This window comes from Nicotiana tomentosiformis, chromosome 2 (assembly GCF_000390325.3).
Source record: "Nicotiana tomentosiformis chromosome 2, ASM39032v3, whole genome shotgun sequence".
NCBI lineage: Eukaryota > Viridiplantae > Streptophyta > Magnoliopsida > Solanales > Solanaceae > Nicotiana > Nicotiana tomentosiformis.
In genome coordinates, this window is record NC_090813.1 from 82,107,924 (window position 1) to 82,123,529 (window position 15,606).

A 15,606-nucleotide genomic window follows, 5' to 3' on the forward strand; every position below is an offset into this window, starting at 1 on the left:
TGTTGTTTGATGTAATTTGAGACCTCAAATAGGTCCCTATTATGTTATGAGACTTGTTGGTATGTTCGAAGGGGTCCCGAAGGTCTCGGGTGAGTTTCGGACGGGGTTTGGAGCATTTTGGAAGTTTTGGCAAACGCTAGAATTTTTCTCGTTCTGGTGTGATCGCACCTGCGGAGTGTTGGGCGTAGGTGCGGAACCGCAAAAGCGGCAGTGCCATCGTAGAAGTGTGAAGGGAGCTGGGCGTGAGGACCGCAGATGCGGGAGCTTGAACGCACCTGCACAATCACAGATGCGACCATGGCCATCGCAGAAGCGGCCAGCCTCGCAAATGCGCGCCTTCTTCCACAAAAGCGAGGGTCGCAGGTGCGACCTATTGTCTGCATCTGTGAAAGGGCTAGACAGAACCCTTTAAGTTCGGGGTTTCGCTATTTTTCACCATTTTCGGATTTTGGAGCTCGGTTTTGGCGATTTTGGAGAGGAAGTTTTCCACGCAACTTGGGGTAAGTGTTCTTGACTCCCTTATGATTATATTTCATGAATCTATCTTCATTTTTAGTAATTGGTGGATGAATTTAAAGAGGAAATTGGAGGTGTTGGCCTAAAGTTCATAATGCGAATATTTGGGTTTTGAACATCGATTTGGATTCAGAATTGAGTGAAATTAGTATGGTTGAACTTGTAATTGGATGGGTTGTAAGATTTTGTGAGTTTCGTTCGATTTCGAGACGTGGGCCCCACGAGCAATTTTTTTTGGAGTGTAATTTTGGATTTTGTGGGAAAATATTTGTATTTTGATATGAAATTAATCCTTATAAATTGTGTGGACTGAATCAAATTAATTATGACTAGATTCGAGCCGTTCAAGAGTTGATATGCGCATAATGGAATTTCTGTAGCATTTTTGACGTTGCTCGAAATTGGTTTCGTCTTGTTCGAGGTAAGTAACTCTTCTAATCTTGGAGCTGAGGGTATGAACCCTGATTATACGTGTTATATATTTGGTATTGAGGTGACGCACATGCTAGGTGACGGGCGTGTGGGCGTGCACCGTGTGAATTGAAACTCTATTATTTCCGTGTCACTGTATAGTCGTCCTACTTTGTTGATGTCGGTATTTTCACCATGTGATAAAGTAATTGAGATGTCAATCATGCTAGATTTCATGTTTAGGCTATTTGACGATACTACTAGGACCCACAGTGGTCGTTTCTTGGTGTCATTTCACTGATTTCATTGTTATTTCGTACTCAGACATATTCATGAATTCATATCATATCTCAGTGTCAATTGTCATTTATTGATACATCATATTGTTGTTGTCGGGCTAGTTCATGACATTGAGAGCCCGTGAGTGAGACTAGAGAGATTGATGACTAAGTGAGGTCGGGGGCTTGTTTGTGAGGATATTGATACTATAGCACGTGAGTTGTCTGTGCAGCACGTGAGTTGTCCGTGCGTATCCAGATATTGATATCATGGCACGTGAGTTGTCCGTGCAACACATGAGTTATTCGTGCGGTATATAACGCTTGGGCTGAAGGAGCCCCTCCTGAGTCTGTACACCCCCAGTGAGCGTGGTTGATATTATTGAGGGATGGATCTTCCCTGGACATGGATCTTGTCCGAAGTATTATATACCTGGAGATGGATCTTCTCCACGGGATGGATTGGCCCTACTCGGTACTGAGTGACTAATGATCAGTTGATGTGTATATTCCGGGATGAATCTTCCCTTGGCCGGATTGGCCATATACAGTACCGAGTGATTGGGCATGATGAGTGGAATGTTTGAGAAAGTGAGATTTAGTACTCTGAGAGTATGAGTACATGAGTTCATCTCTAAGATACATTTCATTGACATGCACGCATCACATACAGGCATAGAGATGTATTTTTCTCATGCTGTACGGTATCACATTATTCATGATTTCTCACACATGTTGACAGATGGGCATTTTGATGCATTTATTTTACACTGTTTATCTGGAAAGAAAATGAAACATCTTATTTATTACAGAAAAGATTTCAGGAAAAATTATTGTTTTCAAACTTATTCATATTTTTGGCAACTCCAGTAAACGAATTGGGTTTTTCATTAATGTACTTTAAAGGCAGAACTATTTTAAAAAATCATGTTTTTGTTGAGCATTTGATTGTTCAGTTACTTCTCGTATTACTTGTTTTATATTGTTATGAACTACTGTTGGTTATTGAAGTTGGGACCCGACCGTGGTACAAGCTCGTCACTACTTTCAACCTAAGGTTAGGTTTGTTACTTATTTAGTACATGGTGTCGGTTGTACTCATACTATACTTATGCACCTTGCGTGCAGATACTGGTCGCTGATGTTGTTGTGTTCGTTGGGAGCTGGATCTAAAGATGTATCTAGCGTTCAGGTTGTAGCTGGATCTTATTCATGGTAGCCTTAGACTCATAAAACTCTGTTTATCTACTTTTCAAGCAAATGACGTATTTATTTTATACCAGCTTTGTATACTCTATTCTTAGAAGCTCATGATTTATAGTACCAGTTCTTAGGAAATGTATAAGGTTAAGAATTTTCTTTACTTAAATTGCTTTAATAATTGTTAATGGAATTGGATAGTTGATAATTGGCTTACCTAGCGGGTTGCATTAGGTGCCATCACGACTAGTTGGATTTTGGGCCGTGATAGTTTTATTTGTACTGAAAGTAACTGTTGAACTTGAAAGCATGCCTACATTTATAAATTGTTATTATTTATACTGGACTGTACATGCGGAGCTCGTCACTACTTTCAGCCCAGAGGTTAGTTTTGTTACTTATTGAGTTGGATGTACTCATACTACACTCTACACCTTGTGTACAGATCCAGATACTTCTGGATACGGCGGTTGCCAGATTTGAGGATTTATCTGTTGGAGACTATCAAGGTAGCTGCTTGGCGTCCGCAAACCTTGACTCTCTTTCCTTTCAGTTATTGTACTATTCTATATTTTCAGACAGTGTTCCTATCCGTCAGACTTTGTATTATTTAGATGCTCATGTACTCAGTGACACCAGATTTTGGGAGTGTTTATATCTGTATTGTGAGACTTCTTCCGCTGAATTTAAATATTATGTTTTCAAACTTAAAAGAAATTGTGGTTTATTGAGGTTGTCGGCTTGCCTAGTATTGAGATAAGCACTATCATGATAGGTTAGGATTTTGGGTCGTGACAGTTATATTATTAACTGACTTACGACTGGTGACGATAAGACCAAAATATATGTCTTGCATGAATTGTGCCAAGAAGTAGTAAAGACCTCTTGAGATTATCTTTACGAAGAAATTAATTACATTGCTTATAACAATTCCTTCGTAAGAATTAAAATTGATGTAAGCAAAAATCAAGATTTGGAATGCTAGATTGCTGAAAATTACCCTTTATCTACTGATTCACACTGGTCAATATGTATCAATTTTGCTTCTGAGAATTACAAAATCAATACAAGTAACTTTAGAAATAAATAGATAGATGTGACTAATTAAAGTCTCAGATCCCAGCACAATATAAAAGTGGAGCTAGAGAATCTCAGGCTAAGTATGTAATAAGATTGAGAAAACTATTATAAATATATATCAAGATTTATCAACTATCCCAACAAAAAAGACACTACTCCATTATCGAGTATTTGAAAAAAACAACTTCTATAATATAGCCTATATTGCCAACACTACCAGGAAATCTAAAAATTACAAGAAGTAAAGAAAGAAGAAAAAGAAAGATTAAGAGACCAAAGTTTTAGAAAATAAAGTGGCTCTTTTGTTCCTTTTTTCCTCGATGCCTACTACACAGAGAGTTTCCTTCTACTTATAGAAGTGTATTTCTTCTTGAAATGTTGTGATCTTAACTGAAGAAGATATATAGTGAGGAGAATGTGTCCCGAGGAGGATGCATCTTGAAGAAGATGCGTCGTAACCTTCTTGCATTGTGAATTGAATCTGTTATAACCTTCGCGTTTCTTTCATTTTCTTTATTTATTAATAGTATTCTTATCTCCTACAAAATATTCTTAGAACATCCAGAGAATCGAAATATTATATAAATACTTTATTTAAAATAGTATATTTTTAAGTATATAATATATGAATATTTTATATTATAACGTACCGGCCGGTCATTTTGAGAGTTATAGTAACCGATCCCCTGTTTACTGCTTTCCCCATATCTTTTTCTGCTTATGTGACTTGCCGGGAGGTTGTTGTTGCGCTTTCGGAGTGAGTTGGGACACTTAGTCCCTAAACGGAAGCTTAAGTCTTAGAATTTTTTTTACTGTAGTTCGAACTGTGTGAAGATGAATCCGAAATGAAGTTTCATTGGTTTCGTTAGCTCCGTTGGGTGATTTTGGACTTAGCGGCGTGTCCGGAATATGTTTTGGAGGTCTGTAGCAGATTTAGGCTTGAATTGGCGAAAGTCGAATTTTTAGAGATTGACCGGTAGTGGAATTTTTGATATCGGGGTCGGATTCTGATTCCGAAAGTTGGATTAGATTTGTAAGGCTGAATATGACGTGTGTGCAAAATTTGAGGTCAATCAGGCGTGATTTGATAGGTTTCGGCATCGGTTGTAAAAATTTAAAGTTTCAAGCTCATTAAGTTTGAATTGGAGAGTGATTCGCATTTTTAGTATTTTTTTTATAAGATTTGAGGGCTCGACTAAGTTCGTATGGTGTTTTAGGACTTGTTGGTATGTTTGGTTGAGGTCCTGGGGGCCTCGGGTGTATTTCGGATGCTTAACGAATTGAATTTGGACTTAGGCTAGTTGCTGAAGATTTTTTGGTTTCTAGTGTTTTCGCACCTGTGAGGGGAGACCGCAGCTGCAGGACCACACGTGCGAAAGGAGGAGCGTAGGTGCGGTTTGGTCAAGCTTGGTCTGTGAGCATAGGTGCGAAATGGGAGCTGCATCAATGCATCCGCAGATGCGGAGCATTGACCGCATGAGCGAAAAGGGGCGGCCTGGGCAGAGTTGCAGATGTAGAAGGTCATCCGCAGAAACGGGCCTGCAGGTGCGTGCCCTGGTCCGCATAAGTGGATCTTTGGACCTTAAGCCATCTCTGCTACTGCGATGGAAATTCTGCAGGTGCGGCGTCGCAGGTGTGATTGATGGTCCGCAGGTGAGAGATCGCTGGGCAGAAAAGGAGAAATTTTGAGGGTTTGATCTCATTTCCATTTTGGGTCTTTGAGAGCTTGGATTGAGGCGATAATTCAAGGATTTTTCAGAGAGAACATTGGGGTAATGATTCTTAACTCGTTTATAGTTATATTCCACTAATCTATAGTTGATTTCATCATTTAATTAGGGAATTTGGTTGAGAAATTTGGGAAAAATGGGAGAAGTTCTTCAACTAAAATTTTGAGTTTTGAAAGGCGATTTGAGGTCGGATTCGAGTAATTCTTATATGGTTGGACTCGTGAGTGAATGGGTTTTCATATTTTGTGACTTCTACCCGATTCCGAGACGTGGGCCCGGGTCGACTTTGTGGGGCGATTATCTAACTTCTTGCTTTAGCTTTGATTTCATTAATTAGATTAGTTTCTTATTGTTATATTTATGGTATGTAATTAATTTTGGCTATATTTGTTCCATTCGGAGTCGGATATTTGTGGAAAAGGCATCGTTACCATTTAATTGAGCTTGGTTCAAGGTAAGTGGCTTGCCCAACCTTGTGGGGGGAAAATTCCCTTAGGATTTGGTACTGTTGTGATATGTGAGCGTCGTGTACGTGAGGTGAAGAGTATGTACATGGGCTATTTGTTGTAAAACTCAATTTATTTTACTAAGTAGCAACCTATTTTTCCTTTAATTTGAGTTATACTGTTTAAATGATTATTAGTCTGTTTTCATTCTTAATTTAGCTATTCTAATGTGTGTTGTTATCCTATATAGTTTAATATCGCATGTCTACGTGCTTTAACGACTTATTTGAACTCTGTGAAGCATGCCTAGTTGATTTCCTGCTTTTCCTTGTTCTTTATCAGTATAACTGTAGAAATCTTGTTGTAAACTATTGTATTTATCTGTTTAAGCTGTATGTTTACTTTTGAGACTATGAGGCGGTTCCTCGGGAGTTCTCCCTGCACATTTACTTTTGAGACTACGAGGCGGTTCCTCTGGAGTTCTCCTTGTACATTTAATTTTGAGACTACGAGGCGGTACCTTAGGAGTTCTCCCTGTATATTTACTTTTGAGACTATGAGGCGGTACCTCGGGAGTTCTCCCTGTATATTTATTTTGGGACTATGAGACAGTATCTCGGGAGATCCCCTGTTGTTTACCCTTGTGTGTTGTACTGTTGCCTTGTTGTGTTACCTTTTGTTAAATTCTAGTATCTTATTATACTGTATAATCTCCTGACTTATTTATTATTTACCAGTGGGCCAGACCTGATCTCGTCACTACTCGACCGAGGTTAGGCTTGGCACTTATTGGGTACCATTGTGGTGTACTCATGCTACTCTTCTGCACATGTTTTTGTTTGCAGATCCATGTAGTTCTTATTAGCCCCGCTATTAGCTAAGAGTGCTTGCTGCTATACGGAGACTTCAAGGTACATCTGCTGCGTCCGCAGACCTCGGAGTCCCATTCTATTATCCCCTATGTCAATTACCTTCTATACTTATTTTATTAGACTCTGGTGTATAGAGATACTAGCTTCCTTCTGTAGCTTGTGACCTACGATGTTTCTTGTTTTGGGAAGACTGTGTATTTATAGAGTATTAGTTATTGTACATGCCAAGCGGCATTGTTACTAGTTATTCGGTTATCCACTACTGTTAGTTGCCAAGTTTTACTTTCGTTTTGTTATTTTTCGCATTTTGTTAGGCTTACCTAATCGTAGAGAATAGGTGCTGTCATAATGTTATATAGAGGGAGTTTGGGTTGTGACAAGTTGTTATTAGAGCTCTAGGTTTATAAGTGTCATGAGTCACAATCCGATTTATTAGAGTCTCACGAATCGGTATGGAGACATCTGTACTTATCTTCCGGAGGCTATGGAACTATTACGAAAAAAATACACTTCTTTGATTCCTTGTTGTGCGAAATTGTTGACTTTGAAATTCTAAACTTCTGTATTCTATTCTCTCACAGATGGTGAGGAAACGTATAGGCGGATCTGATGACCAAGCACCCACGCCCCCTACTAGAGCCGCGAGAGGTCGGGGCTGGGGTAGAGGCCGAGGACGTCCATGCGGTGCAGCCAGAGCACCCGCGTGAGCTGCAACAGAAGAGCCCGTAGTAGCTCCAGCTGGAGGGCATGCACTTGAGGTACTTGTTGCTGCGCAAGCCCTCCAGAAGACTCTAGCCCAATTTCTGAGCATGTTCAACACCTTAGCTCAGGGTGTATTGATTCCACTTGCTCCTGCCACATCTTAGGCCAGGGGAGGAGCACAGACTCCCGTTGCCGGTACCCTAGAGCAGCGAGTTCAGGTAGACCAGGATCCAGAGATCATACCGATGCAGCTAGTAGCTTCAGCTTAGCCCGAGGTTAGGGCAGCAATTTCTGAGGCGGAGCAGCTTAGACTTGAGAGGTACAAGAAGTACCACCCTCCTACCTTCAGTGGATTGGCGTCAGAGGATTCCCAGGGTTTTATGGAGGAGTGTCACCATATTCTCTGTACTATAGGTGTAGCGGAGTCGAGTGGGGTTTCATTTTCTACACTCCAGCTTAGAGGAGCAACCTATCAGTGGTGGCGTGCTTATGAGTTGAGTAGTCCGGCTGAGGCAGCTTCACTTACATGAACTCAGTTCTCGGACATGTTTTTGAGAGAGTATATCCCTCAGAGCCTCAGGGATGCATGACGCACGGAGTTTGAGCAGCTGTGCCAGGGTGCTATGACTATGTCAGAGTATGCAGTCCGTTTCAATTATTTCGCTCGACATGCACCGTCCTTGGTTGCCACAGTTCGAGAGAGGGTTCGTCGGTTTATTGAGGGACTCCACCCCAGTATCAAGATTAGTATGGCCCGGGAGTTGGAGATGGATATTTCTTACCAGTAGGTTGTGAGTATTGCTAGGAGATTGGATGGCATGCTCGCTCGAGATAGAAAGGAGAGGGAGGCCAAGAGGTCTCGAGAGTCTGGAACCTACAGTGGTACTCTGATCCCTTTTAGGCACCATGATCCTTATTATGCACCTCCAGTGTCTAGTGTGCCTCCTGCATGGGGTGCTTTTAGCAGTCAGTCCAGCAGACCTGGCCCAAGACAGTCACAGCATCCACGCTCTTCAAGAGCTTGTTTTGAGTGTGGCAACACTCGCCATATGGTGAGGGATTTCCCCAGACTTAGGAGGGGTGCACCTCTACAGAATTCTCAGCCACCGCGTGCTCCACCGGGTCCTCAGGCTATGATTCCAGCACCAGCTACCACCCCACCTACTCAGACAGCTCGAGGTGGAGGTCGGGGAGGTCGAGGTCGCCCTAGAGGGGAAGGCCAGGCCAATATCTTGGGCATGGACTTGTTGTCTCCCCATTATGCTATTCTTGATTGTCACGCTAAGACCGTGTCGCTGGCTATGCCAAGATTACCGCAATTAGAGTGGATAGGTACCTTAGAGTATACTCCCAGCAGAGTTATTTCATTTCTTGAAGTTCAACGAATGGTCGAGAAGGGGTGTGACGTGAATCTAGCTTATGTGAGAGATGTCAGTATTGATACCCCTACAATTGAGTCAGTCCTAGTAGTGAAGGATTTGCCAGATGTATTTCCAGTTGATCTTTCGGGCATGCCGCCTGACAGCTTTCCAGATGTTAGTGTTGATACCCCTACAGTTGAGTCAGTCCCTGTATGGTCACTATGAGTTCCTTGTGATGTCATTTGGGTTGACCAATGCCCCAGCAGCTTTTATGCATTGATGCACAGTGTGTTTCGGCCTTACCTTGACTCTTTCACCATTGTGTTTATTGACGACATTCTGGTGTACTCCCGGACTTGGGAGGATTATGAGCAGCACATGAGGACTATGCTTCAAACCTTGAGAGAAAATAAGATATATGCAAATTTTTCAAAGTGTGAGTTTTGGCTAGACTCAGTGGCATTCTTAGGACATGTAGTATCGAGTGATGGGATCTAGGTGGATCCGAAGAAGGTGGAAGCAGTACAGAGTTGGCCTAGACTGTCATCAACTATGGAGATTCAGAGTTTTCTTGGTTTGGCAGGGTATTACCATCGTTTTATAGAGGGATTCTCATCTATTGAAGCACCTATAACCAGGTTGACCCAGAATGGTGCTCCGTTCAGGTGGACAGAGGAGTGTGAGGAGAGCTTTTAGAAGCTCAAGACAGCTTTGACTAGATCCCCAGTATTGGTATTGCCTACAAGTTCGGGGTCTTATATTGTATATTATGATGCATCGCGCATTGGTCTCGATGCGGTGTTGATGCATGACTGTAGGGTGATTGCCTACGCGTCTAGACAGCTGAAGGTGCATGAAAAGAACTATCTTGTCCATGACCTTGAGTTAGCAGCTATTGTTCATGCCTTGAAGATTTGGCGGCACTATTTTTACGGTGTTCCTTGTGAGATTTACACCAATCATCGGAGTTTGTAGCATTTGTTCAAGCAAAAGGATCTTAACTTGCGTCAATGGAGGTGGTTGGAGCTACTTAAGGAGTATGATATCACCATTTTGTACCATCCGAGGAAGGCCAATGTGGTGGCCGATGCCTTGAGTCACCAAGCAGAGAGTTTGGGGAGTTTAGCATTTCTACCAGTAGCAAAGAGGCCATTGGCGTTGGATGTTCAGGCGTTAGCCAACCAGTTTGTGAGATTGGATATTTCTAAGTCGAGCTGAGTATTGGCTTATGTGGTCTCTCAGTCTTCTCTTTATGATCGTATCAGGGAGCTTCAGTATGATGATCCCCGTCTGCTTGTCCTTAAGGACACAGTTCAGCACGGTGATGCTAATGAGGTCACTATTAGGGATGATGGTGAATTCAGGATACAAGGCACGCTATGTATGCCCAATGTAGATGGTTTGCATGAGTTGATTCTCCAGGAGGCTCACAGCTCGCGGTACTTCATTCATCCAGGTACCGTTAAGATGTACGAGGACTTGAGGCAACATTACTGGTGGAGGAGGATGAAAAAGAACATAGTGGAGTATGTAGCTCGGTGTCTAAATTGCCAGCAGGTGAAGTGTGAGCATCAACGGCCAGGTGGGTTATTTCAGAAGTTAGAGATTCCGGAGTGGAAATGGGAGCGGATCACTATGGATTTTGTTGTTGACTCCCACGAACTCAGCATAGATTTGATGCAGTTTGGGTGATTGTGGATAGACTGGCCAAGTCAGCTTATTTCATTCCTGTGATGAGTACCTATTTTTCCGAGCAGTTGGCTCGAATTTATATCAGTGAGATCGTCAGGCTTCATGGCGTACCGGTATCAATCATCTTTGATCGGGGTACGCAGTTTACATCACGGTTATGGAGGTCCGTACAACATGAGTTGGGTACTCAAGTAGAGCTGAGCAGAGTATTTCACCCTCAGACAGACGGATAGTCCGAGCGCACTATTCAGATATTATAGGATATGCTCCGTGCGTGTATGATAGATTTTGGAGGTTCTTGGGATCAGTTCTTGCCACTTGCGGAGTTTGCCTACAACAACAGTTATCAGTCGAGCATCCAGATGACACCGTATGAGGCTCTATATGGTAGGCGGTGTCGGTCTCCAATGGGTTGGTTTGAGCGGGGCGAGGCTAGATTATTGGGTACAGACTTGGTTTAGGATGCCCTGGATAAAGTGAAGGTGATTAAGGATCGACTTCGCACATCCCAGTCCAGACAGAAGAGTTATGCGGATCAGAAGGTTCGCGATGTTGCATTCATGGTTGGAGAGCGGGTCTTGCTCCGGGTTTCACCTATGAAGGGCGTTATGAGGTTCAGGAAGAAGGGAAAGCTGAATCCAAGGTTCATTGGTCCCTTTGAGGTGTTGCGGCGTGTTTGGTAGGTTGCTTATGAGCTTGCCTTACCTCCCAGTTTAGTAGGAGTTCATCTGGTATTCCATGTTTTTATGCTTCGGAAATATCACGGTGATTCGTCTCATGTGCTGGATTTCAGCTCAGTCCAGCTGGACAAGGATCTGTATTATGTTGAGGAGCCAGTGGCTATTTTGGACAGGCAGGTTCGAAAGCTGAGGTCAAAGAATATTTCTTCCATGAAGGTTCAGTTGAGGGGTCAGCCGGTCGAGGAGGCAACTTGGGAGACCGAGCAGGATATGCTGTCATGCCCCAAACTTGGGGAGGGCAACCGACGCTCAACCGAGTGAACCCGGCCAAGCAAGCCTATTAGATTTCCTTCTACCCAAACGCATCCATGAATAAAGAGGAGATACACTCCATTAATCAAACACTGAAAATATTTTATTAACAACTCTCATTTCATTCCATTAGCAACTTCATTCATACTTTGATATAATGAAAAATATGTTTGCCAAATAGCAACATTTCTAGTTCAATTCCCAACATCATACACCACCCATAACTTTCTACGGAGCGTTTAAATATGACAAAAGAATAGAATGGAAGTGCCGGCAACAAGGGCCCGGCTATACCTCAAGACACAAAGTGTAACATCAAGTGACATCGAGTCCAGAATAGAGTAGGGCTCACCAAAACCTGCTGAATAGGGAGTAACTGCTAACGAGGACCAAAGTTGCCCGCTACTGAATCACCTGCATCCATTGAAGATGCAGCGCCCCCGGCAAAAGGGACGTTAGTACATATGGAATAGTACTAGTATGTAAAGCTAACTGTCCTCTTTCAAAATAGAATGCCAATGTAAGAAAGGGAAAACCGTGGAAACAACAATCAACAATCAATGTTATTCAAATGCCAAGTTAAAACATAATAATTTCCAAAATATGAAGATAACATTGTGAAGTGTTAATCAAAATATGATGATAATATTATTTTTTGGTGGGAGATCTTTAGCACCGATATATCATTGTTCACAATTTCACCTTTTTCAATACCAATATTCACAATACCAATACCACCGCTCACAATACCAATATTCACAATAGCAATTCCACCATACTTTTAGCACGGAGTCTGATCACGACCCGATCAGCTAGGCTATCTCATTAGAGACATCAACCACAATCACTATCAATACCAATACCACCGTACTTTTAGCACGGAGTCCGATCACGACCCGATCGGCTAGGCCATCTTATTTGAAGACATCAACCACAATCTCAATCACAATCTCTATGCAAATATACCACAATGAATCTAGCACGGAGTCCGATCACGACCCGATCGGTTAGGCTGTCTTATTTGATGACATCAACCAAAATCACAACTTCAATTAAAATTTCAAGCACAATCACCACCATGTGTGTGGTATGGTGTCCGATCACGACCCTATCAGCTAGGTTGTCTTATTCGATACATCAACCCTTTTATATCAATCAATCTTATCCCAATTAAGAGGAATGATTTTATCACATCAATCTCATCCCAAATAAGAGAAATAATTTTATCACATCAATCTCATCCCAAATAAGGGGAATAATTCACAAAAATAACATAGGTTCAAATGTATTTACCTCATCATCTTCCACATTGTATAAACCTCTACTAATATTTTCAACCAATAACAACAACAATATTTCCTTGGCTCTTTTGGCCATTCACAAGATTCTTTATTCAAGGCACGGTGTCCATATTTGTTATTCCACACTTTCATTTCTTCCCTCTCATGTATCATCATCATAAATATCAACATACATATAATATTCTGGAAATCACAACTTTACGTTCATTAGAAATAAACAATTTAAGCACAATAGATTTCTTTCCGAGAAATGGAGTAAAATAATTTGCAATTGATGCGCAAGTTAAAATCATTAACAAATAATACACCATTTATTCTTGACATATTTTCCCCAAAAAGGGTAATACACAATTTTCACTCACGAATATGTAAAAATGCAAAACACATTGAAAATACTCATAAATCATAGTGTCTGTTAAACCAGCCACATGTAGGCATGACTTGAGTTTATAAGCTTTTAGGAAATTCTATTTTCGAAGTCAATTCAGAATAGTTGAATCAAGGCTCATTTCATAACCTTTCTCGCATCATTTCATTTCATTAGTACCATTGGCCACAAGTATAACTTTCACTTATATCAATCATCGCATTTCATACTTCTTTCACATCTTTTAATTCCATTGGCACCATTGGCCACAAGTATAACTTTCACTCTTGCACATTGGCCACACTTTATATCCCAATTCACTTATTTCACTTCCAACCATTTTTATAGGTTATCAACAGTAAGACATTTCCAATCAAGACTTTAGGTACACATATGAGCAATTAAGAGTCTTAAACATATTGAGTTTTCTCACACAATTTGGAATCATAACCTTCATTTGAAACACAACTCAAAGACATAGCATTTTAATACACATATCATTCTTGAACACATTCCCAAAGGATAATATAATGTGTTAGCGTTTTGAATACTTAATTCTCACTTTGCTTATTCGGGACAATCGAATTTATTGGGAACAACTCGGAACATAAAAAAAGGAACTTGAGACAACCATACTTGAAACTTATGAGAACATCATTGAATTCAATTCTAAGAGAGTAGTTTAGCCAACATACCTCGCTTTGAGCTTTTCTTAAATTACTACAACGTTCCGAAAATTCTAGAAATCCCAATTTATTTTGAGACATAACAAAATTGAACTATAATTAGGAAGATATTCATGCTCTCAGCTCATTTGAGCATTTTATCAAACACTAGGTGTGCAATTTAACTACAAGGTTCTTCTACAAGATTTCCTTCACTCCACAAGCCATTCTTTACTTATCTGTGCTCAACAATCTTCTCACAAATCTTATTAGTACAAGCATGTATAAATAATACTTTTACACCCAAGAATCATACTCCAAATCAACCATCTTTTACCCAAATTCAAAATTAAAAACTAGGGTATGGAACCTTACCTCTTAGATGAAGATCTTGTGAGATTTCCTTGTTTGATTTCGAAGCTTGGGAAAGATCTTGATAAAAAAGAACACTCCATCTACTTTCTCTCTCTAGAACACTCTCACTTCTCTCTAAAAACCATCAGAAAATTGCCACGAAGTAAGGCCCAAAGCCTATTTATCAAAATGGGGTCGGGTTATGAAAATAGAAAAACTAACCCTCCGAAAGCAGGTCTGCGGTCACATAAGGGACCGCAAAATGGGTATGCGGGTCGCAAAATGCACCGCAAAATTGATGCCCAGAAATGGGCTTCACTGGATAGGTCTGCGACCAATTTGCGGTCGCATAACTACTTCTACGATCGCATAATGGTTTTGCGATCGTATAATTGGTCGCAGAATGGCATTTTTCCCGCCTTTGGTAATTTGGTCATAACTTCTTGTATGAATGTCCAAATGATAAACGGTTTGAAGTGTTAGAAACTAGACTCAAATATCTTTAATTAAATTGGTAGATAATCACATAACTCCCTATAAATATGTATATAGTCTCGTTCAAAGTTTGGTCTTATGCGTACCCATTTCAAACTCTAGTCTATCATGAAATTTCCAACTTGAATTGGACTTAGGGATCTTCTTAGACCATAAACCATTCTTAATTCACCTCATACATATATTATCAGGATCAATTGATATCATTCATATAATAATCCTTGTCTACACATAAAATAATACAATTAGCGCACATCAACTTTCTTAATAGGGCTTAAGTACTTTGAAATTCATTTTTGGGGTGTTATATATGCGCAGCCGTTATCCTCATATTTTCAGCACTTCAGGTATGTCTCTATACTCATTCAAGGATGAACGATTGTTTTAAGAGGGGGAGGATGCAACGACCCGGCTGGTCGTTTTGAAAGTTATAGCCCCGATCCCCTACTAACTGCTTTCCCCATATCTTTTTCTGCTTATGTGACTTGCCAGGAGGTTGTTGTTGCAGTTTCAAAGTGAGTTGGGATACTTAGTCCTTAAACGGAAGCTTAAGTCTTAGGATTTTTTACTGTAGTTGGAATTGTGTGAAGACGACTCTAAAATGGAGTTTCGTTGGTTTCGTTAGCTCCGTTGGGTGATTTTGGACTTAGGGGCATGTACGAATTGTGTTTTAGAGGTATGTAGCTGATTTAGGCTTGAATTGGCGAAAGTCGAATTTTTGGAGATTTTAACCGGTAGTGGACTTTTTGATATCGAGGTCGGATTCTGATTCTGGAAGTTGCATTAGGTCAGTAAAGCTGAATATGACTTATGTGCAAAATTTGAGGTCAATCGGACATGATTTGATAGCTTTTGGCATCGGTTGTAGAAATTTAAAGTTTCAAGCTCATTAAGTTTTAATTGGAGGGTGATTCGTATTTTTAGCATTGTTTGATGTGATTTGAGGGCTCGACTAAGTTCGTATGGTGTTTTAGGACTTATTGGTATGTTTGGTTGAGGTTCCAGGGGCCTCGTGTGTGTTTCGGATGCTTAACATATTGGATTTGGACTTAGGCTAGTTGTTGAAGATTTTCTGGTTTCTGGTATTTTCGCAGCTGCAGAGGGGAGACCGCCGGTGCGGGATTGCACGTGCGGAAGGAGGAGC